Raw genomic sequence first — 27,571 nt, 5'->3', positions numbered from 1 at the left:
TTAGTTCTTTTTAGCTGTTAATCTATTAGTATTTGTATGTATAACTTGTTTTTATGAGATATAGATTTAGCACAGCTTGCTAAGCAGAGCTGGTTCCAAAATAATGTTATCTAAATCAAGTAGGCTCCCACTGTGCATCACAATGGATGGTGTTCCAAGATGTCACCTGCTAAAATTACACAAAGCGCTTAGCAGATCTTTCATGTTTCAGTAAACTAGATGGGGAGCTGAATGTTGGATGTTTTTTTTTTTTTTTTACATATTCTATCCTTGTATCTTTAGTGTAGATGCATTAGCATGGATCCTTTGTCCGGTAAAAGGGTCTTAAGGAAAGATTCGCCATACCTGTTATAAAAAGAATGAAAGAAGTAACTCTCCTTTTATCTTTAGGGAAATGAAATGAAATGAATAACAGTGCTCATGCATTTGGTTCTCAAGATTGACATTCCCAATTTTAAAAGCTTAATGAACTGGTTGGCTGTACAGCTGATCCTCATTTTACAACTGATCATTTAACAATGGTTCACAGTTATGACAGCCTTGAAAAAAGTGATTTGGTGACATGCTCATGATTTGAGACTTGTCCAGATGGCACCCGACAAGCAGCATCATTGGAAAAGCTAGATTTACTTAATAACCATATGATTCACTTAATAACTACATAGTTCACTTTGAAACCATAGAAAGATCATGGTAAAAATGGTCATAAAATCGGGTGTGTTCACATGATGACTTGTTTTACAACTTCACTGACACAATGGGAACCCTAATTATGGTTGTAAGTTGAGAACTACCTGTAGGTCTTTGGGAATAGCTTTCCCTAACTGCATACTTGAACTTCTGGGTTTTGCAGCCCTGTGTTGTGGCCCGCCAGTGGCCTGCACGGATCGTGGCTGATCCCAATGACGAGGAAGCTGGCGTGGGATTGCGCCAGCAGCTTGCACAGCCGGCGCTTGCATCAGACAGCGAGGAGGCTGAAGAGGATGTGGTGCCAGAGGCAGTGAGTCAGCCAGGGCCTTCAGAACCTCCAGAGGCTCCTTCAAGTGGAGAGAGCGAAGCGGAGGAGCCTCTCCTCAATGCTTGAGCACGCAGGGCTGCCAAAAGGCAGGAGTGGCTACTCAGGAGGAGGAGGTCTCCTCGAGAGTAAGGTTTGAGGATAATTGGCCACTCCCTTAGCCTATTTAAGTCACACACAGTTAGTAATTTCTTGCTGGAAGCAACATGTAATTATTACAGAGCATTTTGGAGAGTGAGTGTCTTATCGTATCTTGTTTTCTGGGCTGGTTGCCAACCTTTGCTGGACTTTGTTTATTCTTGGTATGTTATAACTTTGATAAGGACCGTTGGTGTGTGTCACAATCCTTGGGAATCCAGAGCTGGGGCAGAACACCTTGACATATCTAGAAAGCACAAGTTTGTAGAAGGCTGATACTAAATTTCTTTATCATATTTGTACTTGCATGTCTGTAATTTCTCTATTAAACCTGTGCTTTCTTCTAGCCTGCCCTCTTGCTCCCTGTTGCAAGTTATGATCGGTACTTGCACTTTCTTTATTTCCCAATTACACGGGCTTAATGAGCAGTGAGGACATTCACACCTCTCCCCCAATTTCAGAGCATATAGTCACTGCTCGAACAGATCTCTTGGGTGACTACTGTCCTATGTTGGACTCTTGATGATCTGAGATAGGCCTGTGATTCTCATGATGGCCATGGTGTCCTAAAATACCCCAGACTCCATTCCAAGAGAAGGCAGATTGAAGTCCCCCAAGGTCATAAAACTCGGGAACTCAACTGGCAACCCAGAGATGGAGTCAAGAAGTTCAAGTAGGAATGTTGGTACACTCCCTCTAGAGCCCAACTCAATGAAGAGGGTCTCACATCTGGTGATCTATGATGTAGTGCTCTTAAGATCTATAAGTGACTCCAAAATGACAATTAACACCCCCCCCAACCCTGTCCTGGCAGATGCAACACCTCAGCAGATGCCACACCTGAAACCCAGGTGGGCATATTTAGGAAAGGGACAACCCCACCCTCTGGGCCCAGCCAGGTCTCAATAATTCATGTCATCAACTGCAAGCAGTTTCACTAACAAACCACAATAAGGATGCCCACCAAATGCGGAGAAGAAGCAATTTTATCTGACAATAGCGGTCAGCAATAACTCTAAGAAGTAAGTAACATAACATAACATAACAAAAGGCTACCTTCTAAAATTACATTTATAGGCAGTATCTTCATGAACTATTAATGGCAAATAATTAAACTTAAATAAAACATAAATCAGTTCCATTTATTTATCTAGAAACTTGTACTACTTTCTGTTTTCAGATAATCCAATCACACAGCACATAAGGAGAGCTGCAGTTCTTCTCCTTCACATTTAGCATCAGAATTCCTGTTACATTTTTTAAGATGTCTTCTTCTCCCCCTAAATGTAATAGTCTTGATCCGGTTTGGCAACCTATCCCGTATGCAAATATATGTAAATATTACAACAGTAGCTCTAATTACACATTAAAGTATTTTGTGTTTTGACCCTCTGAATTCCAAATCAGGGATGGAATTTCAAAGAGTTTCTCTGAGATTCAGAGTCTTGAGATTTTTGTTTTTATTTACTGTTGATTGAACCACAGCTGTCCTTGCAACTAGTGCTACATCGTGGTTATGAAAATCAGCTGTAATTGCGTTAAATATATCCTTCTCTAGATATAGCCAGACGAAGATGAAATTGTTTGAGTAAAACATATATTTACTTGATTTCTCCACACTGCACTGGGAATACCAACACTCTGGTACAAATAAAAGTGCTTAATTGCAGCATTGACCCCATTTCATTTGCTTGTTGACAGATGAGTTGATAATTTGCAATTGACATCTCTCCTGGGGATTTAATTATCTGCATTTTAACAGAATTGCAGGACTCAGTGCTGAGAAATCTGTGAAGTTATTCCACCTTAAGAACAGAACTGTCCAGTTCTTTTATGAAATCTGAACTTATTATGTGCTTTTGCGAGCACAATTAAGCTCCGCAGGAAACTGATTAGATGCTGACATACAGAACAAAGCATCCTGTGATCTAGTATTTCTCATTCTTTTTGATAAATGCTGGCAGTTTATCCAGATATCCTTGGGAAGTTAGGAGGTGCAATGTGGGACTTTCCAAAGTCACAGTACTTGGTTAGTGGATGACAATTCAAGTCAATGATTCAGCAAATGTTAACCCATGGCTGCCTGAAACTACACTGACTAATTATCCTCCAAACAAATTTTAACTACATTCTCCTTTTAAACATGCAGCTATGGTGTTTTGTAGAGGAAACAGAGGTTCCAAAGAGCACTTTGATCAAATGTTTCTTTGAATCAACGCACCAAAACAAAGTGGCACCCCTGGATCAAAGAGTTGCATCACATCGGTTATACTGGATGATGAAAGATTCCCTCCCTCTATTAAAGCATCCAATCAAAGTAAGCTAACCTGCTTTGATTTGAAGCCCTGAAAAGGAGTGACTTGCATTTTCAAGTTAGTTGCTATGAAGTCCCTAATGCCAGGCATTTCTACATTTTAGAAATGCCTGGCATTATCTTGCAACAACAAACAAACAAACAAAAAGCAACCTGCGGGAGTAGTCCAGGCAGTCACCAGGAGTGACGACTAATTGGAAGGGACAATCCCTCCCCCCAAACCAAGCCAAATACTTTATTAGAAGCATCTTATCACGTGTGTCTATAGGAGGGCAAGGGGAGGGGTGTGTGACTACATCTTCTCATAAGTACTGTGACTTACCTGCCTCTATCAGATGTCAGTACACAAGTATACAAAGTGTTTATATGATGTCAGCACTGTATGCACCTCAGCATTTTGGAGTTAATTTGGTTTGCTGCAAATGTGAGGATTGGTGCAATTGCTTTCAATTTCTTAAAAAACAAAGAGGCAAACTGTTGCTATTAACAAGTTGTATTTTTTTTAAAAAAAATGATTTATATGCCGCCCTTCTCCGGAGACTCAGGGCGGCTTATAATGCGTTAAGCAATAGCCTTCATACTTTTGTATATTTATACAAAGTCAGCTTATTGCCCCCACAAACTGGGTCCTCAATTTACCTACCTTAGAAAGGATGGAAGGCTGAGTCAACTTTGAGCCTGGTGAGAATTGAACTCACAGTAATTGCAGACAGCTAGTGTTAATCACAATGCTATCAATCTGCTGAGCCACCAGGCCCGTGCAAATTGAAATTAGCATCTCAAGAGCTGAAACAAGATATAGTTCAGCAGATAAAATGAATGGAAATTCATTCTCAAAGGAGAATGGGAAAGCCAAAAGATGCCCCCAAATAAACTTCTTTATCAACAATAGAAGAAAATCTTTTCTAACAGACCCTAAGGAGAAGAAATAGTTACAGAAAATATAGGAAAGTCTTTTACACTAGACCAGTATACACTATTATTTCATATCACATCTTACCTGGCAAATGGCAGGTAACTGAAGTGCAAGTGGCAGGAATTGAATTTAGAAGCCTCATGCAGAGTATGCTAAGTTGTTGAGAAAAGGAAGTTTCATGCAAAGCCTGAAAATGAAATGGGCTGGTTGACATAACTCACAAAACATTATCCCCAAATAGAATTGCTTTTAAATAGAACATTTTCTGAAACTTACAAGAAATTGCTGCTAAAGGTACCTCATCCATGTGCTTTGCTTGTTGATGCATCCATATATTATATCAGTGCAGATCCCTAAGCACAGTGGTGGGTTTCAAATTTTTTTTACTACCGGTTCTGTGGTGTGGCTTGGTGGGCATCACATGGCTTGGTGGGCGTGGCTTGGTGGGAGTGGCAGGGGAAGGATACTGTAAAATCTCCATTCCCATCCCACTCCAGGGGAAGATTACTGCAAAATCCCCATTTCCTCCCGATCAGCTGGGACTTGGGAGGCAGAGAATAGATGGGGGTGGGGCCAGTCAGAGGTGGTATTTACTGGTTCTCCGAACTGGTCAGAACCTGCTGAATACCAGCTCTATCTAAGCAGCTTTCTACTCTGGTGCTCACCAAATATGCTGGATTTCAGCAGTCATTAGCCTCTACCAAATAACCTGTGAAACTGATGCTCTCTACACATAAATGTGTCTATGCTGGGATGATCCGGAGGAGTGTTGGCTTAGTATTCCAATCTCAAGTGGTCAGACAGGAAGATGGAATCTTGGGATAAAGCTTTTTTCCTCTAGAGCAGGGCTGTCAAACTCCTGGCCCACGGGCTGGATGCATCATGTGCTGGCCACGCCCAGGTCTGGTTTAATGAAGGAGAAAAAAGTCCTGATACATCACGTGACACCACTGTGATGACATGAGTTTGACACCCGTGCTCTAGAGCAATTGTGTAATATTAAGGACATTGATTTAGCCTCGAGAACCATATCTGGTACTATTGGTTCTTTTTATTCTGGCTTCTCTTCCCCCCTTGGAAGTGGAATGAACATCAATGAACATCTGTCTAGATTACAAGTATTACTTTATTTCTTGATCAAATGTCAATGTTAATTGCTTTCAAATGTTAGTACTTTTGACATTTCGGGGAATGGTGGCAAGCAATATGGGCAGTGGGTTGGGATGTTGAAAGCTAATCCAACAGCTTAACTCTTATTTACTTTGGAACACACTATAGTCACTAATTATTAGTACCCCTTTAGGGCAAATCAATTTTTTAATATCATTTAATTTACCAAAGAATCTACAGTTAAAGGCATATCAAGTCAGTGGATACTTGTTCTTCAGATTCCTACTTGTTAACATTTTGTAACACATCACATTGAGCTACATGATAAACTACACTGTTGTTTGAGGGAACCTAGGATTTGTATAATAATTTATGAGGAATCAGATTCTCTTTAGACTCAGTTTGATCTGATGGTTAGCACAGGATGAGGAATTGGGAAACTTACTCCTGCCTCAGACACAGAAGTCATCTAGATTGGGGTGGGTTCTACTTACCTTTACTACCAATTCACAATGGGACTGAACTTCTGCGGGTGAGCAGGCATGCGCAGATCACCCATGATGACATCGTGGTGGGTGGGCAGAGCCTCCAGCCGGTTTTACTACCAGTTCTATAGAACCGGACCGAACTGGGAGCAATCTACCATTGATCTAGATATCTTTCAGTTGTCAGTGGCTCTCAACCATAGGAAGAAGACAAGGTCAAGTCACTTCTGAAAATGTTGCCTAGAGACCTCAATGGACTTGTCCACAGAGTTGCTAGGACTTAAGACTAACAAAGGGAGTTGGGACAAGAAGGATATAAATAGTATAAAGGGAATTGGGGGCAAATGTAAATATTAGAAGATTACCGTTACGAAACAGTTGTAAAAAGGGAACATACATTATGTGTTATGTGTTTGTTATATTGTGTTGTGTTATAAATAAATGAATGAATAAATAAATAGGGGCGGGGGGGGGGAGACTAACAAAGGGAAAACAAAAAACAGAACAATCCAGGGGTGAAATGCTCCTGGTTCGGACCGGCTCGGGCAAGTAGGTAGTGATGGCGGCGGGCAGTTCAGAGAACCGGTAGCAAAAATCCCTGCCCCTGCCCCCCATGCCCAGCTGAGCCGCGCGATCATCAGAGGCTTTCTTTCTTTTAAATGCCTTTGACGATCCCAGGTGAGTTGCCTGCCGATCAGGCAACTCAGCTTGGATCGTCAGAGCCATTTAAAAGAAAAAAACTTTTTTTCTTTTAAATGGCTCTGACGATCCAAGCTCTGATGATCCCAGCTGAGTTGCCTGATCAGCAGAGGTTTTTTTTAAAACCCTCTGATGATCAGGCAACTCAGCTGGGATCGTCAGAGCCTTTTGAAAGCATTTTTTTACATGGTTTTACTTGTAAAAAATGGTTTTAAAAGTAAAAAAAAAATTGGCCACGCCCACCCAGTCACATTACCCCCCACCACCAAGCCATGCCCACAGAACCGGTAGTAACAAATTTTAGATTTCACCACTGGAACAACCCCAAAGTTTTATGTTGTACATTCCTAGGAACAGTATTATTCTTTAACTGTTCTGCATTGTAGCCTTTTGTTCATTTTGTTTAAAAGCAATTATGCCACCATAGATTAGACTAGACTAGATTGGATTAGACTGATAATCACCTTCTTTGAAGGTAGACAAAATTAAAAAAAAGGCAAAGATTAGAGGGCTATATTTTAGCTTCAGTTCTACTTCTAGAGGGGAAAAGAGCATGTCTAAGCTTTTCTGGATCAATGCAGCTGAGAATAAAAGGTGACCCTATGGAACTCAAATGATCTGCACCAGTTGCATGTACAAGTGTTAAGGAGGAGGTTTTCCACTTCGGAAAAAAACCCCCAAAGTTTGATTTAGAGAAAGGTTTACTGACATTTAAACCCTTTAAAAATTTGATCTGGGAGAAGGAAAGGATCACGCATGAATCCCTATTTGGAATGAGGGTAACAAGTATTGAGGTATCAGGGGCAAAACCCTTATCATATCATCAGAAACTCTTATTTGCATAAAAACTGGCATAATTCATTGCTTTGGCTCCTGCTTTTGGCTTAAAAAATAAGTACCAGCTGGAGCACAACAACAAGAAAAACCCCAAAGATTTCTGCTTTGATTTTAGCTTGCACACAGCTTTAATTAACTTCATCATTCCTTCTATTAAATACATACTCATATAAGAGGTCTGTTTTGCCTTATTTCTTTTGTTCAAAGGAGTTGATCACCTGGAGTCTTCTTGCAGAAAATTTCAATGGAGGCAGAGATTACCTGGACATTCTCATTATAGACACCCTGTTATTTGAAAAATGTTACTTCTAAAAAGCAAAACATGTGATCTCACCTTAATGGGCAATTGGCAGATATGGTACTTTATAAAGAGAAGGAGGAATTCCTTCTAAGTAATATATAAATGTCATTCTGCCTCTTGTTCAAATAAATCCACATTTATTTGGTGCCTTGGTAGTACAGTGGTCTAAAGCACCCTGTTATTAAGACCAGCTGCCTGCAATTACTGCAGGTTCGAATCTCGCCAGGCTCAAGGTTGACTCAGCCTTCCATCCTTTCTAAGGTAGGTAAATTGAGGACCCAGTTGTGGGGGCAATAAGCTGACTTTGTATAAATATACAAAAGGATGAAGCTATTGCTTAGCACATTGTAAGCCGCCCTGAGTCTTCGGAGAAGGGCGGCATATAAATCAAATTAAAAAAAAAAAAATATTTCACAGCAGCCCTGAATTCAGATGATGTATATTTTGTTCATCAAAAGGAGAGGCACGTTTTCCGATCCTTCATAGTCACTATACCGCAGCTTTTCTACAAATCTTAAGCATCTATCAATGTCTTTCCCAGCCATATTGCGATGATTTTAACTCCCAAAATTCCCTATCAAGTATGGGCAGTGGGAAGAATGTTGGAGGCTGAAGTTTACATATTCAGAAGGTACCCTGAAAAGTCCTCCCTCCCTCCCTCCCTCCCTCCCTCCCTTCCTTCCTTCCTTCCTTCCTTCCTTCCTTCCTTCCTTCCTTCCTGTCAATCAACTGCAAAAGGCAGTTTTATTTAGAACACCTTATGTCCTGTGCCTGTATCTTTAATGCCAACAAACAAAATTTGCCCACCCCAGGTTTTTGGGAATGATTTAATAGTAGAGAAAAATGCCAAATCCAGTCTAAACATCTGGCTAACTGTGCAACTAACCATAATATCAAATTGACTTGAATTTCTAGGAGTACACTGAATATTATGTTACATTATAATAGCGTTATATAACCCTGTTACAGGACTGATTTGGGGCTTCAAAGCAACTGGAAAGACAGGTTAGGTTTAGATTGTGAAAAGATAGGCTCTGGAAGTTTTTTTGAAAATGCTGTGCAATAACACTTCAGTTTAATAGATTCCAATTTAGCAGCTTTCAGTTCAATGGACAAAGGTTCGATGAAAAGTAGCCTGATGAATTTCACATTTTTTGTCTCATTTTATAACATCTATGGTGATTTATATGATTTGTGTGACAACATCAATTGAAATGAATTATGTACTTTTATATTTAATGGATATATGTGATATATCTTACCCCCACCACAATTCATCCTGTAAAGTGAGATTTTACTGTATTACATTACTGTATTTACTCCATAGGAAGATGGAGTAAATATAGTAATAGCCTAGAAACTAGAATCCGCTAGTTTCTAGGCTTTTTTCAGGCAGCCAGCAAGCACCCTGCTGCCCATTGGGAGACTAAGGAGACTAAGATAGATCTATTTCGGACTTATTACTCCTCATCAGGTAGCCACACCCTCATCCCATGTATCCTCCCTGTACAGTACAGTATTTGTTTTCTTTTCTTTTCGTAGGCCTTTATGTGTATTTCTCTTTAGCCAGGTTCTTCCTACGTAAACCAAGATTTTTATGCAGCCCTAGTTCAGTGAAATCACAATCCACTAGGCTTTTTTCAGGCAGCCAGCAAGCAGCTGGCTGCCTGAATATATATATATATATACACACACATACATACATGCATACAAATATACAGAAATATCAGCAGGAACATCTTGCATTCTTTTAATCTAACTATACTAAAGACAGTGATGAGTGTTTCCTATGCTCTGTTTACCTAATTACTTTGAATTGTTCTTAAAACAAAAAATCTACCAGGTAGAAAGACAGAGGCCATATAGAGGTTGGAAAGGACACAATGGTCTTTCACAATAATCCCCACTCCCCAGAAAAATCCATCTTTCAGCCAGCCCTTTGTTCCCTGGTTTGCAAATTATCCAGTCCTGCAGCCTTAGAAATCTGTATCCCAACACTTCTTTTATGTTGTGAATGTCAGAAAAAAAAGCCAGTTTTGACAGCATTTATCCAGGCATTTAATTGCTTCTTGTAAAGCTGTGTATGAAAGCGTATTCCACCCCCCTCCTTTTTGTAGTAGCGTTCGTATGTGACTGTTTTAAAGAAATAATGTGAAATAAAGTGAGTTATCAGTTTCCTGCATTAGATGTCCTATGGCCAGTGGTTTACCTGACACATCAATCAAAAAAATTTATAGCTCAGACTCAAGTTTATTTCTGTTGCCACTTACTACAGAAAAAAGGTACCAAACTTACAATGAAAGGAGGATATTGCATTTCAGATGGAAGGATATACCGGTATATTTAAATTAAAGGACTCAAATGTGCTTTTGCATGGCACAGTTCCAGGCAGCGATGAAACAATAGTTCATTGCTTCTAGCTGTGCATTCTTAAAAAAAAAACCAACAACATTTTAAAAGCTTTCTGTTTAAATACATTGCTTAGTCCTTTCTTCCATCTGGTCGTCTTGTTCAAGCTCAAATGTAATCCCTTACTCTATTAACCTGACCATCCTCACAGCTGTCCCAACATAAATAACTGATGTAGAGACCTAAAAAAAAACCCACAAAAACCCCAAAATGCTCCTAATTCCCAAGATTAAGCAAATGTTATTGTAGCAGAAAATGAGCCCTTTTATTACATTGTATATTTACCCACATGAGAGCACCAAACGTTAGATGGCTTCTTCTTTTTTTCTTCCTATCCCCGAGGCTGCCTTTTCTAATCAAGTGGTGCCCATCAGATTGATGAGTGGCACCCCTCTGCCTATGGAGGTCAGTTGAAGTTATGCATTTAGCATTTCCCTTTCCCTCACTGGCCTGATTTGATTTACCATGACACTGAGACCCAGCTCTGCTCATCATACGTGCAGCACTTCATGTCAGTAATGTCATATCCCAAAGCAAATACAGACCCAGGGGTTAATTGAATTACAAAGACAAGTGGCCTCTCCCCCCCCCCCCTTTCTTTCTTATTGCAGGCAATACCAGTAACGATCAGCTATAGAGCCAAGGCTAGACTGCTGTAGAAGCCGGCAGTTAAAAAGAAAAAAAATCTGAAAAAGAGAAATAGTAATAGGAAAGAGAACAAACAGTTTACTGTAAGAGTGCATGAGGTAGACATCTTGGTTTAATTATTTTACTTTTGTAATTAATATAGATTTTTTCAAGTGATAGTCTTTCCTGATAAAAACCTGACAGCAATGTAGAGGCACATTTGTGGTTGTCCATATCGGGAGATATAGAGGGCATATTGGCTCAGTGGTTAAAGAAAGCTGACAGCCCGAGTTTGAGTCCTGAGCACTGTGCAATGGGGTGAGCTCCCTTTCCTGCTCCTGCTCACCTATAGCAGTTCAAAAGCATGCAAATGTGAGTAGATTAATAGGTACCACTTAGGTGGAAGGTAACAGTGTTCCACGAGCCTTTGTGGTATAGTTATACTGGCCATATGACCATGGAAATGTCTTCAGACAATGTTGGCTCCCTTGGCCAGGAAATGGAGATGAACACCACGCTCTAGAGTTGGACACCTTTACCTTAAAGGAGAAAGAAATATTTCTATGAATTTTCTTGACTAAGGAACATTCTGGTTGTGTTTTGCTTCATTGCCTGGTCTAAACTATTTCATATTGTTTTCAAAACAACTCACTTCTCTGGATTTCTTCTTTCAAGGTCTTGTTTACTAATCCAGTGTGTTGACTGTCACCTCATTATCATCACGCTATTCTTTCATATGAATTCAGGAAAATATATGTACTTCAAGTACTACATTGGAAACTACTCCTGGTTAGACCTGAGAAATTTATAACTATGCTTTCTATTCTTCACTGCTGCTCATATATTAAATAAAAATACCCTTATGGGAAAGTGGAGAGGGAATATGGATTTTTTTTCAGTGTCATAAATTAAACTTTGTAAGGATCAGGCCTTACAGGAAGGCCTTGCACCAATGTTTTCCCATTCTCTAAAAGGGAATTGGAGAGGTCCAGACTACTTTGACTAATGTATCTTAAGAGGCAGCATGATGGAAGATTCTTGCTTGTCCTGCCATCAATCTATGAATCTATTGTGGTAGCCAAAACCTGAGGAATAAATACTACTTCAAAGAAGCCACTTAACTGAGAGGTTACAAGGAATGAGTTAGCACAACATCACTGATTGTTAACTAGTCTGCCACAGAGTTTAATACCAATAATTCACAATAACCTGGCTCTTTATTCCAAGTGTGACATCATTCCTAGAAGCCTAAATCATGGGATCTGCAGCCCACAGAAATATTTGTGATGAAATATAGTAAGAAAGTTGATTCCAAGGAGGGAGGCAGTGCACTCCAGAGAAGTAAGAGGCAACTCAGTTCAGATATTATGTGTAAGAGAAAAAGGGTGAAGGCAGCCCCTCCCTAATAGTTCACTGAGTATACTGTAGATGGACATAGTAGAATGCTCAGTCTGGTAAGATTTTGTCTGTAGGTGTGAAACAATGAAGAACTCAGCTTGGAAGATTCACCATGTGTCATTCTTGTTTGAGCCATGGTGGCGCAGTACTGAATACACTACTGCAGGCTACTTCTGCTGATCACCAGCTGCCAGCAGTTTGGCAGATCGAATCTCACCAAGCTCAAGATTGACTCAGCCTTCCATCCTTCAGAAGTCAGTAAAATGAGGACCTAGATTGTTGGGGGCAATATGCTGACTCTGTAAACCGCTTAGAGAGAGCTGTAAAGCACTCTGAAGCAGTATATAAGTCTAAATGCCATTGCTATTGCTATTTTGGACTTGACATACAGGTATTTTATTCTATATGCACAGATAGCCATGTAACATAACCCAAAAAAGAGAGTTCTGTGTTTGGAACTTTATTTAATTATTGGAAATTTAGGGATCCCCACAAGAGCAAAGGAAAATTCCAGCAGGGAATTCTGTGGAAAGTTCTGAATTTCAGGCATACCCCTGTAGCATTAGACCCAAATGACCCCACACGTATCTGTATCATACTAAGTCATAATGAGGTTTGACTGATTGTGGCTTAATATGTTCCAAAAATCTGGCTATTGAGAATCCTTAAACATGATTTATGGATTAGTATGAATCTGAGTCCAGGAAACTGTGGATTACTCAAGAAACCATGCATAAAAAAACCAAGGGTGAGAGTAGGAATGGGTTGCCAATGGGCCCCAAGAGGCCATCAGCTGCCATAATATGACTGCCTGGTCCACTTTGTATTTATAATACTTTTAAGATTCCATCCAAAACTTGGGCTGTAAAGTTCAGCCAAAATAAACACGTTTATTTTAAGCATCCCAAATAGATGGAGTAAAAGATCTCAGATCTGCTCTTGATTTCTGATGAGGAGTCAGTCAACCTTCTCCAGTGAGAACACTTTGCCAGCTGGTGCTGAGCAGTGACTATGAGTCCCAAATGCCATGTTTCTTCTTGAAAGAAACTGTCAATATGTCATTGGCAGCCAGCTCCAATTGCACTTGGAGTCCCACAGGAGACTCACTTCTTGCAAATGACAGTGAAGTGATGCATCCAGAAAGCCTGCTCAAAGGAATACAGGGAGATAGGGGAGGGCTAACAGGGCTATGCAGCATGTTAATTTTTTCCTGCAGGCATTGCTTGCTATGCTGTATTTTTTCAATCACATCAAGGGTGCAAGAGAACAGTAGGAAAGGTGACCCTTATTAGTGCATGGCAAATAAAAGACTCCTGCAAGGCCTCAGCAATCTGCTAAGCCAGTATTGTCAACCTCAGCAACTTTAAGGTATGTGGACTTCAACTCCCAGAAATCCTCAGAGAGCATCTGCCTAGGGATTTCTGGAAGTTGAAGTCCACGTGCCTTAAAGTTGCTGAGGTTGAGAAACACTGGGAGGCAGAAACACTGAAAGATGAGTTCTGGCTTGCAGCAAAATGGTGTTCTCTTTCTTTTGCTAAAATTATTTCCACCAAGTGGAAGAATGGCTTTTAATGGTATTGTTAATACTAGTATAGTCATTTTTAAAAGGGTGAAGAATATGGTCATGATCTTTACCTAGGAAAATACCTTGGACATGTGGCACAAATGCCATACTTGCTATCTTGCACAGGTCCATCTGCCTTCTGCAAAGTCATCCTGCTCCAGTGTGGCTTCCTCCTGAACAAGGTTAAATGGAACTTCCCTCCAGATGGCAACTCCTAATAGTTCTTTTTGGTACAGACAGGTGGCAATTAGAGACAATTAGCATAAGTTTCATTTTATTGCCCATTTTATGTCACTAGAGCTTTGCTTCTTGATCAAAGGTTCTAGGGTTGTTGTTTTTTAACTGAAAGGTTCCAAAGCCTCTAAACTGTTTGAAACATCCTTGTTTACTGACTGTATCACACAGCCTGTTATATTGCTCATTTGTGACAGAGATAGAAATTGTCTGTTGTGATGCATACTAGGCAGAACAAACTCACCAGAGAAGTTAAACAGGTTCTCACCCTGAAATGTTTTTACTGTCAATACCTATTTTGACCAGCTTTTAGGATGGGGATGGTACTTATCTTCTCAACTGATGGGGGATATGTTCCAGTCTGGCCAAAAATTGGACAGAGGAGGAGAAAAAAGCTGGAGAATGAAGTTATGTGAGTTATGTGTAGAGCAGTTAGTGGTTTCTAGTTGGGAAAGGAGAAGAAAGTTCCACAAGTGGGATCTCTGGAAGAAATGGAGGGAAGATCCAGAGACAGATATTAGATGATCAATCAAGATGGGAAGAAAAATGCAGCTGTCTACAGATCATCTTCACACAACATTGAAGATGGGAAGCAGGGATGTTGGAGCCCAATTCTTTAGGGAAGGACAGGGCAGAAGATCCTGCCAGAGATTCTTTTCCCAAGACAGGAGCAGTAGGTATCCAGGAGAAAGTCAAGTTGTACCGAGCAGAGGACAATAAATCCAGCATTCTGGAGCTCAGAAATGGGGAAAGGAAACAGAGTGAAGGGGGAAGAAGCAAAAGAGCTAGAGGAGGATAGTTTCTGGGAAGGCGATCTAAGAGGAAATCTGACATGGATGAATGTTGGGTTTTGTTGTTGTAAATATTTATTATAAATAGGTTCCCTCCCTGCAAATAGTTAAAAAAACTTTGTCACTGTCTTTAGTCAGAAAAAATCCATGGTTAATGCTCTATTGCTGTTCAGCCTATCAGACACTAAATGTGTGTTTAAGTTAACGGAAGGCAGAATTAATTCAAACATCTGGAAAATTTCCTACTGATAATAGACAATAAATAGAACCAATAGGAAAGCAGATGCTGAATTCTTCCAAACTAGATGTACTTTTTAATTCAAAAATGTTTCCCAAAAGTTGGAAATATCTCCAACCACAGTACTTTTGGATCCATTAATTTTTAAAAGTGTATACCTATGTAATTTTTCCATCTTAATATTTATTTATGAAATAAAACAAAGAATTAGGAAAATGGGAATTAAAAATATGAAATATAAATTAATGGGAATGATTCAATGGGAAGAAAAATGAATATGGCAATTAGAGGACACTGACCACATAATGTTCCATGGATGAGACACAATTATTGTTCAGTAAAATACTGTATAAAATAATACTGTGTCCTGCACTTCTTGCAAAAATAAGACAAAATTAGAATTCAAACAAAAAGTCATGCATCAATTGATTCAAAAATAAATGAGTTAAAGCACCAAACATTTGCTGAAGAAAAATGCTTTTCCTTTGAGGGGAAGGACAGCAAAAATGAAACTAATCTGGCTTCTCATTGTAGGAAGTTCCAGAATCTGAGAGCGATAAGCACAGTCCATTGCATATTAATGAAATAGATGTATGTTTTTCAAACTTGGCACCTTTAAGATTATACGGACTTCAACTCCTAGAAATACCCAGCTAGCATGCAATTGCCAATTGGTCATGGTGATTGGAAATTCTGGGAATTGATGTTCACACATCTAGCTGCTGAGCTTGAAAAACACTGGAATAGATCTATCAAATGCTCTAGCTTGAGCCTCATTGGCAAGTGCAAAAAAAAAAAAAAAAAAAAGAGAGCGAGACCTTTGAGCTAAGCATTGGGATTATTTTAAAGAGCATCAATGATCCTCTTGTTAGTAGAGATGAAGTTTATTACCCTAGGAGCCTTTTCCAGAATGGTCTATGCCACACTTTCATTCAGCTATTAATCAGCTAAAGTAAGTATAGTTTAAGACAGCATCATTAACAGTGATGAATGTTAAATATATAACATTCTTTTCTCTAATAGTCTAATATCTTAGGGTGGCAACAAGGCATGGGAAAGAAGAAAAATAAACATGTGCAACCTGCTAGGAAGATGGTTTTCAGGAGATGTTTGGAAGCTAAAATGAGAGATGTTCATTTTGCTTCACTGTTGTGTCTTCAGTTTCCAGCATTTGCATTTCCTACATAATTTATGATGTGAACATGTCTGTGATTTTTTTCCCCATGGTAGTAGGAGAAACAGTAGTTAGTGGAGATTTGGGCAAGAGGAGAGAAAATTAAATCTGCAACAATTTACCAGGCTTTCCTTGCAGTCCTTTCCACCTGCAGCTTTCCCCATTTAATGTCTATCTCAGAGGTCTTCAAACTTGGCAGCTTTAGACTTGTGGACTTCAACTCCCAGCCAGCTATGCTGAAGTCCACAAGTCTTAAAGCTGCCAAGTTTGAAGACCTCTGGTCTATCTGTTTATCTGTCTGTCCATTCTATTTGTCCATCTTATCTATCTATCATCTATCTATCTATCTATCTATCTATCTATCTATCTATCTACCCATCCATCCATCCATCCATCCATCCATCCATCCATCCATCTAATCTATCCTGTCTAACCTATGTATATTATATTTCCAATTTTTCTCCTGCCATTCCTAAAGAATGCTAGAGATGACATACATGATTTTTTAATTTTTTTAAATCTTAGCAATAACTTTCTAAACAGTCTGGTGGAATGAAGACTGGGACAAATAATTTAGTAAACCAGTTCATTTGCCAAAGTTGCTTTACCATGAATAAAAAATTAGGTGTTCCTTTGCCATCAGAAATGACTCAGCAAATTATAGGAATTCCTTCTGTTACTATTTTTAAATCATGCAATCCAGAATCCATGGTTTCTTTCTATTAAGCAAGCCATAAATTGGAAGTCGAGAATAACCCCTGGTTTCTACTATGGGGAATAAGCCAGAATATTCAATTCACACACTCTGTTTGATCAACATACTGCTGCTACCGACGGCCTCCCATCGACCTGTGCACTCCCACAGAGAGGGCCTCCTCGGAGTGCCATCAGCCAAACAATGTAGGCTGGTGAACCCCAGGGGGAGGGCCTTCTCTGTGGGGGCACCCACCCTCTGGAACCAACTGCCCCCAGGGATAAGGAGAATCCAAGACCTCGGTGCCTTCCGCCGTGCCCTTAAAACTTTCTTTTTTCCAGGCTGGCTTAACACTTTTAAATGTTTTTAACTGGTTTGTCATTGTTTTTTAATTACAGGGCCAAATTTATATATATCTTTTTAATATTATTTTAATATTTGTAGTTTATGTTTTTATTTGGCTGTACACCGCCCTGAGTCCTCAGGGAGAAGGGCGGTATATAAATTTTATCTATATCTATATCTATATCTATATCTATATCTATATCTATATCTATATCTATATCTATATCTATATCTATATCTATATCTATATCTATATCTGTCTGTCTGTCTGTCTGTCTGTCTGTCTGTCTGTCTGTCTGTCTGTCTGTCTATCTATCTATCTATATATGTTTTCTGAGGTTTTCGCGGGTATTTGTATGTAGTTTTTTGGTTATTCGGGTTTTCTCCCGCGTAAAATTGGAGGTTTCTTGGCAACGTTTCGCCGAAGTCTCATTCGTCATCTTCAGGCTGGTGTTCTCGGCTTCGTGCATAGCAATTCACATTGCTCCTAGAAGCACGAAGCCGAGAACACCAGCCTGAAGATGACGAATGAGACTTCGGCGAAACGTTGCCAAGAAACCTCCAATTTTATGCGGGAGAAAACCCGAATAACCAAAGACACACACACACACACACACACACACACACACACACACATATATATATGTATATTCTTATTCTTTGTAGGATTTATGTGTGTTTTTCTTTTAGCCAGGTTTTTCCTATGTAACCAAAATTTTTCTGCAGCCCTAGCTGCAGAAGTGGATGAGTGGATGTGACTCCACTGAGCTAGGGCTGCAGAAAAACCTTGGTTACGTAGGAAAAACCTGGCTAAAAGAAAAAAACACACACACACATATATATACACACACACATACTGACATGTGCTTCTTAATTTTGGTAAAACAGGATTCCTCAAAATTTCATTCATTATGATCAATATCTCCCACACATTCTATTGCAACTGCACAGATATTGGATGCATATGGAGAATAGTCTTAACATCAGCAAACTACTAGGATCAGAACAGACTTCATTTGGTGCAATGGTCTGTAATCCATATATCATCATGTTCCTGTATCTTTAAGGAGATAATTTTGATAACCATATGGCAGGCAAAAATATTTGCACTTTCCAACCCAGCTCACTATTCCTTTCAAGTACAAGAGAAATGTAAGAATCTACAGTACTGTAGGCATTCCGCTCAGTGACACAGATTTGATAAAACATGCAACACCATGTGCTTCAACAAGAACAGTATACCCACAAGAGCATTTCACCACCTGAGTTGTAAATTACAGTGCTGCTGGAGAAGGAGAAATTCATTTTTAAAAGATGTTGTAATCTGTTGGGCCGTGCAGTCACATACTGTATCTTTACAATGGGAAACACAAATAGGTAACACTAGCGTAAACTGAAAAAAGGCATGTATGGAATTCAAAATCAATAAGAATAAGAAGGTATTTATGATTAAATGTTGGAGGAAGGAGTTGTAGCTAACTGGTGGATCCCAAATTAAATCTCTGATTTCTCCAGTTCTGTATCGGACAGTTTAGGAAAATATTGTTAAGACTGACAAATCCAATTTAAAAGAAATGGGCCCAGATATTGTCATCCAGCAATATCTAAAGTTGCAAGGTTAGTGTCCTCTTAATTACCCTAATCAATAATAATCAGATATTCCTAGCTAAGAAAGGTTTTTTAGGGTCTTATGGCAGACTCCTTTAAATAAAGGGATGATAGCCTGTTCTTTCCCTTACCACCCTAGGTCCCTTTCACTAATGGCCAGTTTATTCTGCTGTTTTAAGAAGGTATAATACTCAGAAGGTACAGTTCTTTCTTCAGATTCTCTGCTCACTTTCTTAAGCACCCCAGATGATAAGAATCTAAAATAACAAGTGGTTGCTATGGTAAAGTCACTGTTACTTGCTAGAAGTACTTGCCTAGTTGTGAACGTAACTCACAAATAACAAAAATAGTCTCTAATCTGTGTTTGAACCAACGTGTCTCAAAAGGTGGGATATAGAAAAAAATTAGGTGCTGTCTTTGAATCAAAGCTGGAATATTTACAGACTGAACTCTTCCTAGTTTTCAAATAACTTAAAGAAAAAAAAATATCCCAAAGAATGAAAATACCATTCTGGATGATGTTTGTCAACTAAAAGGCATCATGTTTTCTAACAGCCTCATTCAAAATTGGTAGGAGGCGCATGTTGCATGTTAATATATGTTCTCTGAGACCCTTCCTTTTGTCCAGATGCTGATTTGGGAAACTAGCAATTTTCTGGCAAGCTTCTTTAGAAAGCATGGGAAAGAATGTTCTCTCCTGTCCCGTCTTTCCCCACCATTATACTGGAATAAATAAAGCACAACAGTGCATCATGTCATTATATTGCCATGCTTTGACTGGTGCTATCATCAAACAGTTCATAAATTCTTGCAATAAAAAAAGAACTAAACTGTCAACATAGAGAACACTAAAATTCAATGTGTCTCTCTCATCGCAATTAGGAGCTGCTAAATGGTTACAACCAATTCTGCTCACTTATTCTCACTCTTTCCTTAATAGCCTGATTTACATCAATTGCAGAAGAAAAGAAACTCAGTTAATTGAGCCCCCACTTTCTCAGCGGCACCTTGTATCCACAGAAGAGCAAACGTATGCTTATGGGATTTATCTCACATTACCCAAAATTATGATTTTGGGAAAAATAAGCTTGAGAGCAAAGAGAAAGTTGATTCCTGCACACAGGTAAAAAGGATGCTCTATTTCATTGCAAATAACTCTTCTAGGGTGGGATGCTTTCATCACCAACCAGTTTTGGTCTTTGCAAAGCTCAGTGTTTGGGGAAGAACCTCCACACATTATCTGTCTAAAATTTCCCTTATGCTGATATTCTATGTAGTTTTCATGGGCCAAGCAAGCATGAATAACAGTACAGCCCTACAAGAAAAATGCATTTAATCCCAAACATATTCTCTAAATAATAATCCAAAACACACATGCCAAATAGACTTCCTCTTGAATTTAGCTTGTTTTCTATGCATGGGATTACATTATGAATTTTAGTAATACAGTCAGTAGTTTCAGCAAATTTTCCACTTAGTGAATGTTTCTAGTATTCATCAGTGATAATTTACAGTACTTATGTGAGCACAAGGTTATTCCGGGTTTCAGTGATGCTGATCTCTTAATTCTTAACAGTGATAAAGTTGCCACAAGAGTTTAATGGAGCATGCCTGACACTAGCCTACTGCACAGGAATAAATAGCAGCCAGGCCCCATAGAGCAAGAATATTTTTTTAACCTCAGCTCATTCTTATATTGCTAATAAAGCCAGAAACATCTGATAAAGGAAGCCTTGTATTTTAAGGTGGGCAAGGGATTGTAAGGCACAGTTTACACCTTGACTAAAAACATCTTGTAGAACCTCTTCTGAAACCAGAATAGCTTTCCCAGTTATAGTTGTGAAGTGCAATCCATCCTTGATAATGAAACCAGTCTTGAGGAACTAGGCACCCTTAAAAAAAAAAAAAACTATATATCTAAGGAGAAAAATGCAAATAATAGTAAAGAAGGACCTGCATTTAACATGTATTGGGACAGTTTAACAGAATCACAGAGCTGGAGTTGGGACTTTGGAGGTCTTTTAGTCCAACCTCCTGCTCAAGCAGGAGACCCAAAACCATTCCAGACAAATGTTTGTCCAATCTCTTCTTAAAAACCTCCAGAGATGGAGAAGGAAGGAAGGAAGGAAGGAAGGAAGGGAGGGAGGAAGGAAGGAAGGAAGGAAGGAAGGAAGGAAGGAAGGAAGGATAATAGCATTGTAATGCTTCTTCAAGATTTTATTCATAAGCCAACAAAGAATCAAATAGGTTTAAGCCTATTGATTGAAATAGGTTTTAGGAGGTGTATTATTGTATTATTTTGGCCATTCCTATAACTGAGTATGCACACAAACAACAACAAACTGAGCAGGCAAAGAAGAGAGAACTTTCATAAATAGAAGAGACTTTTTTGGGGGGGGGGGAAAGTTCATCTGCTATAGTAATGCAAACCTCATCTAATCCAGCATACTTGTATTTGTATTTTTAACCAAATATAAAAATGGAATGGATGTACTCTGGCTTACTAATGTATTTTAGATTCAAGTTTTTAGGTATTTAAATGTTCTCTGTAGTCATAGAACTATAACTAGTCTATGAAATAATTTGTTACAGTGAAAAGAGGAAGCCAGCGAAATATATATTGACATCTTACACGTAGGTCCATCTGCTGGCATTTGCATTCCCAACAATTTCTGTTCCCGTGGCACTCAATGAAACTCACTAATTTATATAATGAAGCAGCCCTTTTCAGAAACTTTGCTTTCTTGGAGCCTGTTGCTTTAGCAAATATCTAATGATGATAACACTAGATTTATTTGAGTGTGATATATATTTCTGGTCATTGTTTGCTTCCTATAAAATTGTATGTTCCTCCTAAAAGAATGCAATAAATATCTCCTATTGTAAATATGTCGTATTTTAATATGATCAGGCTGTGGGGAGAAGGAATAGATTATTCTGATTAAGTTGAAGCAGAAACTATTGTAGAAATAGCTGTGGAGCTTAAAGTTGATTTACTAATGGCTGAAACAATGGTATTTTAAAAATAACAGATTACTGCATATTATGGCCATGCGTATTTTAAAAATGATTGGGAAGAAATTGCTGCTTTAAGAAATCCCTGTTACTTAATATGGCACCTTTTCCAGGTGATTAAATGCTTGCTGGAAAAAAAAAATCAAGTTTGAAAAATTATTCCTACATTATTTCTGAAGCATTCTAAGTCTTGCTATCTAATTCAATGGGAGGATTCTAGATATTTCTGGATTCCAAATTCCATAATCTAAACTAAAATAGCAACAAATAAATGATGGGAACTGGAATTCAAGAACAACAAGAAGTATATAAGTTCTTTAAATGTGCTTTTAGAGTTTCATATATGACTCTTTCCAAGTCCCCGATGGAGGTGCCAGACCTGGAAGCCTACATACAATGGCATGTGCTCAACTTTGAAGAAGTAAAAAAAAAATGTATTAATGCTTCACTGTTCATGATATTGAATCAATCAGTCGATCAAACAGATTTATAGACCTCTTTCTCCTGGTAAAATTTGCTTGTAATAGTAATGGCGGTTCAAAATGCATGTGGGGTGTGCAACGGTGTTTCAAGGTAAATAATGCAGCACCAGGGGTGAAATCTACTTACCTTCCTTACCTGTTCGGTAGCGCATGCACCGTGTGCAGTATGTGCGTGTGCAAACCTTCTGCGCATGTGCAAAACATTCTGCACATGTGCAGAAGGTAAAAAACACCAGGTTTTAACCAGGAAGTAATGACACCTGGGTGGGTGGGTGGAGCTTTGCTCTGCCATCGCTACCGGATCGCTGAACCACCAGCCAAGATTGCTACCAGATCGGGTGATCTGGCCCGATCTAGGAGCATTTCACCCCTGTGCAGCACTAGGAAACAACAGCCAATGAATTAATAGCCAGCCATCAACACCTCTATCAACCAATAAGAAGCCATCATATAAATACTATGCATAGAATAGCCCAAAGCATACATTCTGGTAGATGTTCCCTGAGGATGGGCTCTAGTATGAGTCTGAAAGCTTGGAATACTAAACCTTTGGTCCCAGTGATCAACCCAGATTGGATACTGTAGCTTCAGAGGTGGTATTCAGCAGGTTCTGACCAGTTCTGGAGAACCAGTAGTGGAAATTTTGAGTAGTTCAGAGAACTGGTAAATACCACCTCTGACTGGCCGCACCCCCATTTATTCTCTGCCTCCCGAGTCCCAGCTGATCAGGAGGAAACGGGGATTTTGTAGTAACCTTCCCCTAGAATGGGGAGGGAATGGAGATTTTACAGTATCCTTCCCCTGCCACACCCCCTAAGCCATGTCCCCCAAGCCATACACCCACAGAACCAGTAGTAAAAAATGTTTGAATCCCACCACTGTGTAGCTTGCAATAGTTTAAAATATAAGACAAAACATCTGATCCATCTCCTTGGCTAATATAGCATTTCCAAAGAACTGAAAGAGTGTAATGAATGGTAACATTACACTTTCAAAGATCTTTGTGCCATCCCCATTTATGTTCCAGATCTTTGCAAGGATTTGGAAGTCATAATGTCTCAAGGGTAGTTCTTAGAATATATTCTACCGTACTAAGGCCACAACGTACAGACATTTCTTGGGATATGTTCAATTCACTTCTGTAAGATGGTGCACTATAAACAATGTCATTAGCAAAAATGAGAAGTATAATTTCCAAGTCAAAGTTACTCAGATTCATTTAGATATGTCCTGTGATGAATTTTACAAATCTTTGTTGTGTCATTAAATCATCTTGCTGACAGTTAGAATGAGCTCGCCACACAGAATAAAAAATGTTATTTAAAAAAGTTTTCCTATTATCCTCTTATTTTCTGTGAGGTAAGCATTCTTTGTGATCTAAGTGGAAATAGAAAGTAGGAGGGGGAAAAACTATATGTAGTACATACTCACACACATTCTGAAACACTATTATGTTTTCTGGCAAGAAAGCATGAGGTATGGGACTATGTCACTCTGTGGAATTAAAAAAAATTGTCAGAAAAAAGTAAAACTCTTTAATATTTTATTCCTTTTGACCATTTTTTCCACCTGGGAAACAGTGCTGCCATTTTATGAGCATTTGAGGAGGGAAGAAATAGTTGAGAACCCAGCCATCTCAGAATTTCCTCTTGATAACTGGAGAGGATTATCTCTCTGTCAGGGTCCAGAAAAATATGGGCAACATAAATAATCAGGTGAGAATAGAGATAAATATATTGGAACCACTGCAATCTCTTTTTCCTCTGGAAAATGAAAAGAAATGAAACTTGTTTCAGGAAAGGATGGTTTGTATGAAAATTAAATATCAGGATGGCTGTGCTCAACTATTTTCCTGATATCAATTTCACCTTTGTATCCAGCCTAGATGCATGAAAACTCATCTATCATTTACAATGAGCAGGACAATATGAATCTGAGATTCTAAAAACTGAACACAAGAATAAGTAAAATGAATGAATTTGTCCATCTAAACAGTGACTATTTCACTATTAAAAGTCTGATTTGAAACATATGCATATAGCCAGATTTGTGGTGCTCTGACTAATCATCTTTCTTTTTCTCATAGGCTGCTCATCTTGAAGAAGTGTATTATGATTTTTTATGATGGTAAAAGTTATATACAGTATATATTCAATGTTTTTGGTACAACTGGGAGGTACTTTAATTTGGTGCATTTTTCAAGAAGCATTATCAATTGTAATTTGGGGAGGATAAATCCATGTGGCCATCCATGAGTCAACCTCTTCTCCTTCCCACCATGGTACAATATTCCATATCTCAATGGCTCTCAACCACTAGTGTACCTGAGCTTTATTTCTTTCTTAGCCAGTTTTCCCCGTCCAATTGCCTTCTGGATACATTGGACTATTGTTCCAAAATTTCTCATTCAATAAGTGAACAGGGAATTATGAAGGTACCCCAAGCTTGTAGGCCAGCTATACAAGAAGTCTGTCTGTAATCCAGATCAGGCTTAAGCAGGGGTGACTGGTTCTGAAGAACCGGTAGTGGAAATTTTGAGCAGTTCAGAGAACAGGCAAATACCACCTCTGGCTGGCCCCAGAGTGAGGTGGGAATGGCGATTTTGCAGTATCCTTCCCCTGGAGTGGGGTGGGAATGGAGATTTTGCAGTATCCTTCCCCTGCCACACCCACCAAGCCACGCCCAGAGAACTGATAGTAAAAAAAATTGGATTTCACCACTGGGCTTAAGTAACACAAGTGTGCTGAAAGCCTTAATTTCCCATCACTTTCACTGCATGGAAGTCTGTCACTGCTGAAGTAAGGAGCATTCAAATCATGCAATTATAGAGTTGGAAGGGACCATTTGAACTATTGAGTTCAACCTGTTGCTGAATGCAGGAATCAAAGCATCACAGACAGATTGCTGTTTAATTTCTGCTTGAAGGTCTTCAGTGAAGTAGAGCCCAGTGCCTTTGTGGGTAATTTATTCCACTATCAAACAGCTCTTACTGTTCAGAAGGGCTTTTGTGGATTTTTTGGTGTAACATTTAAGCAGAACATGCCAGCCTTCATAGATTGATTATTCTGTGTTTTGCTCTCTGGAATAAGAGAGGTCTTGATCTTTCTGTGTGTAATGTCCTTTCAGTTATTTGAAGAATACTACCTTACCCCAGCACAATATATTTTTTTTCTCAAGGCTAAATATACCATCTTCAATCTGTCTTCACATGACTTTATTTCTAATTTCCTGGTAATCTTTGTTCTTCTCGTCTGAACCAGTTTCAATTTCTCTGCACCCTTTTTAAACAATGATATACAGAACTTGGAATGAGTCTGACAAAAAGAGAATAGTGGAATCATTACTTCCACTATTTGGAATGATATACTTGGAAATTAAGAGACGTCTTAAAATTACATTTGCCTTCTTTGTATCATAACCCACGGCTGGCCCATATTCTGTTGGTAAACGATGACTATTCTAAGATAGTCCTGTTTAATTGAGGGTCTTCTGGATTGGGCAGCTGGCTTATGCATAAGACCTTCTGAATTATTTGTAGCTTGTCTGGGTTTGGTTAAACAAAATTAGTATAGTAATGTGCCTACCTGAGCATTTGGTCTTTGCAAAAAAAAAAAAAAAAAAAAAGGGGGGGATAATTGCTCTCTGTTCCCCAGAAATTCAAATTAATAAAGGTAGCTGCCTCATGGCTGTGAATATAAAGTACATATACCGTGTTTTCCCAAAAATAATCATGTCTCTCAGCTTGCCTGTGGCCCTTGCAGAGCAACGGGATTACCTGCTTTCCCCCTGTGCGTCTGCCTCTGTCAGCACTGGTTTGCTGCCAGTGTTGTCATGTGAAGACGAACTTCCCGTGGCCGGCCACCTGATCTGGTCCATCGTCTCTCAGCTTCCCCCATGGCCTGCGTGGCACATCCAGATCGCGTGCCTCCCCCCTGCCTCTGCTTCCGCCTGCTGCTTGGACAGGTAATCAACTCACTTGTGCTGTGGGCTGTGGCTGCTGTGGGACACCATTGCCCCATGTCTGCTCGCCGCATCCTGTGCTGGCCATGCCCACCCTCCTTCACTAGGGCTTATTTTTAGGGTAGGGCTTATAGTAGAAGTACACTGAAAATCAGGCTAGGGCTTATTTTTGGGACAGGGCTTATTTTCAGGGAAACACGACACTATTGATAGCTTTTGACTGTTCTATCTAAATCTAATGATTATAACAAATATTTATTGTTTATACATTCGTTTAATTTTATTTTAGCACTGCCCAAAGCTAACCTCTGGGCTAATCATAATATGAAATAAAATACAGTAAGATGATTACAATAAGTCAAAAAACAAACTAGATTTAATAAAGTAGCAACTTGGACAACTCCCATTAACCCATTAAAACATCTATAATATATGTCAAACTCTAAAAAGGAGGTTATGGACACAATACTCCAGGCCTGGTCTTTAAAGCCTTCCAAAACACCATTAAGGTGGGAATTGTCCAGATTACTCTTACAAAGCTATCCTAACCTATGCCTTCTTTGTTTTTGCTTGAGGATGTTTTGCTTCTCATCCATGAAGCTTCTTTAGTTCAGACCTGAAGAAGCTTCTTGGATAAGAAATGAAACATCTTCAAGCAAAAACAAAAGAGCTGTGGTGGCACAGTGGTTAGAATGCAGTACTTGCAAGCTACTTCTGCTGACTGCTGGGTGCCTGCAATTTGGCAGTTCGAATCTCACCAGGCTCAAGGTTGACTTAGCCTTCCCTCCTTCTGAGGTCAGTAAAATGAGGACCTAGATGGTTGGGGGCAATATGCTGACTCTGTAAAAGAGTCAGATAGAGGGCTATAAAGCAGTGTGAAGTGGTATATAAGTCTACGTGCTATTGCTATTGTTATCTTCAAGCGAAACCAAAGAAAGCCCAGTTGCCTTTTGAAAAAGCACCTTTGGGACAACCATGACTTGGGTGACTGAGAGTCTTCCTAGACATCCTAATCTATACATTTGGTTCCATTTTTCTAAATGAATCTTTGTACCTATTTCACTTAAATTTCGTTCTCCTAGCATTTAGCCCAGTTCTCCAACTTGTCAGGAATAGTTGTGTCTTACAGGAAAGAGTTGAAGTCTCTGGTGGACTGGTGAATAAAAGTAACCTGGTTCTAAATATTAATAAAACAAATGAGATCATTGTAGATTTTA

The sequence above is a fragment of the Pituophis catenifer genome, unplaced genomic scaffold, assembly GCF_029215685.1.
Source record: "Pituophis catenifer annectens isolate HBS135680 unplaced genomic scaffold, rPitCat1.0.hap2 SCAF_1, whole genome shotgun sequence".
Taxonomy (NCBI): Eukaryota; Metazoa; Chordata; class Lepidosauria; order Squamata; family Colubridae; genus Pituophis; species Pituophis catenifer.
This window is presented reverse-complemented; position numbering follows the sequence as displayed.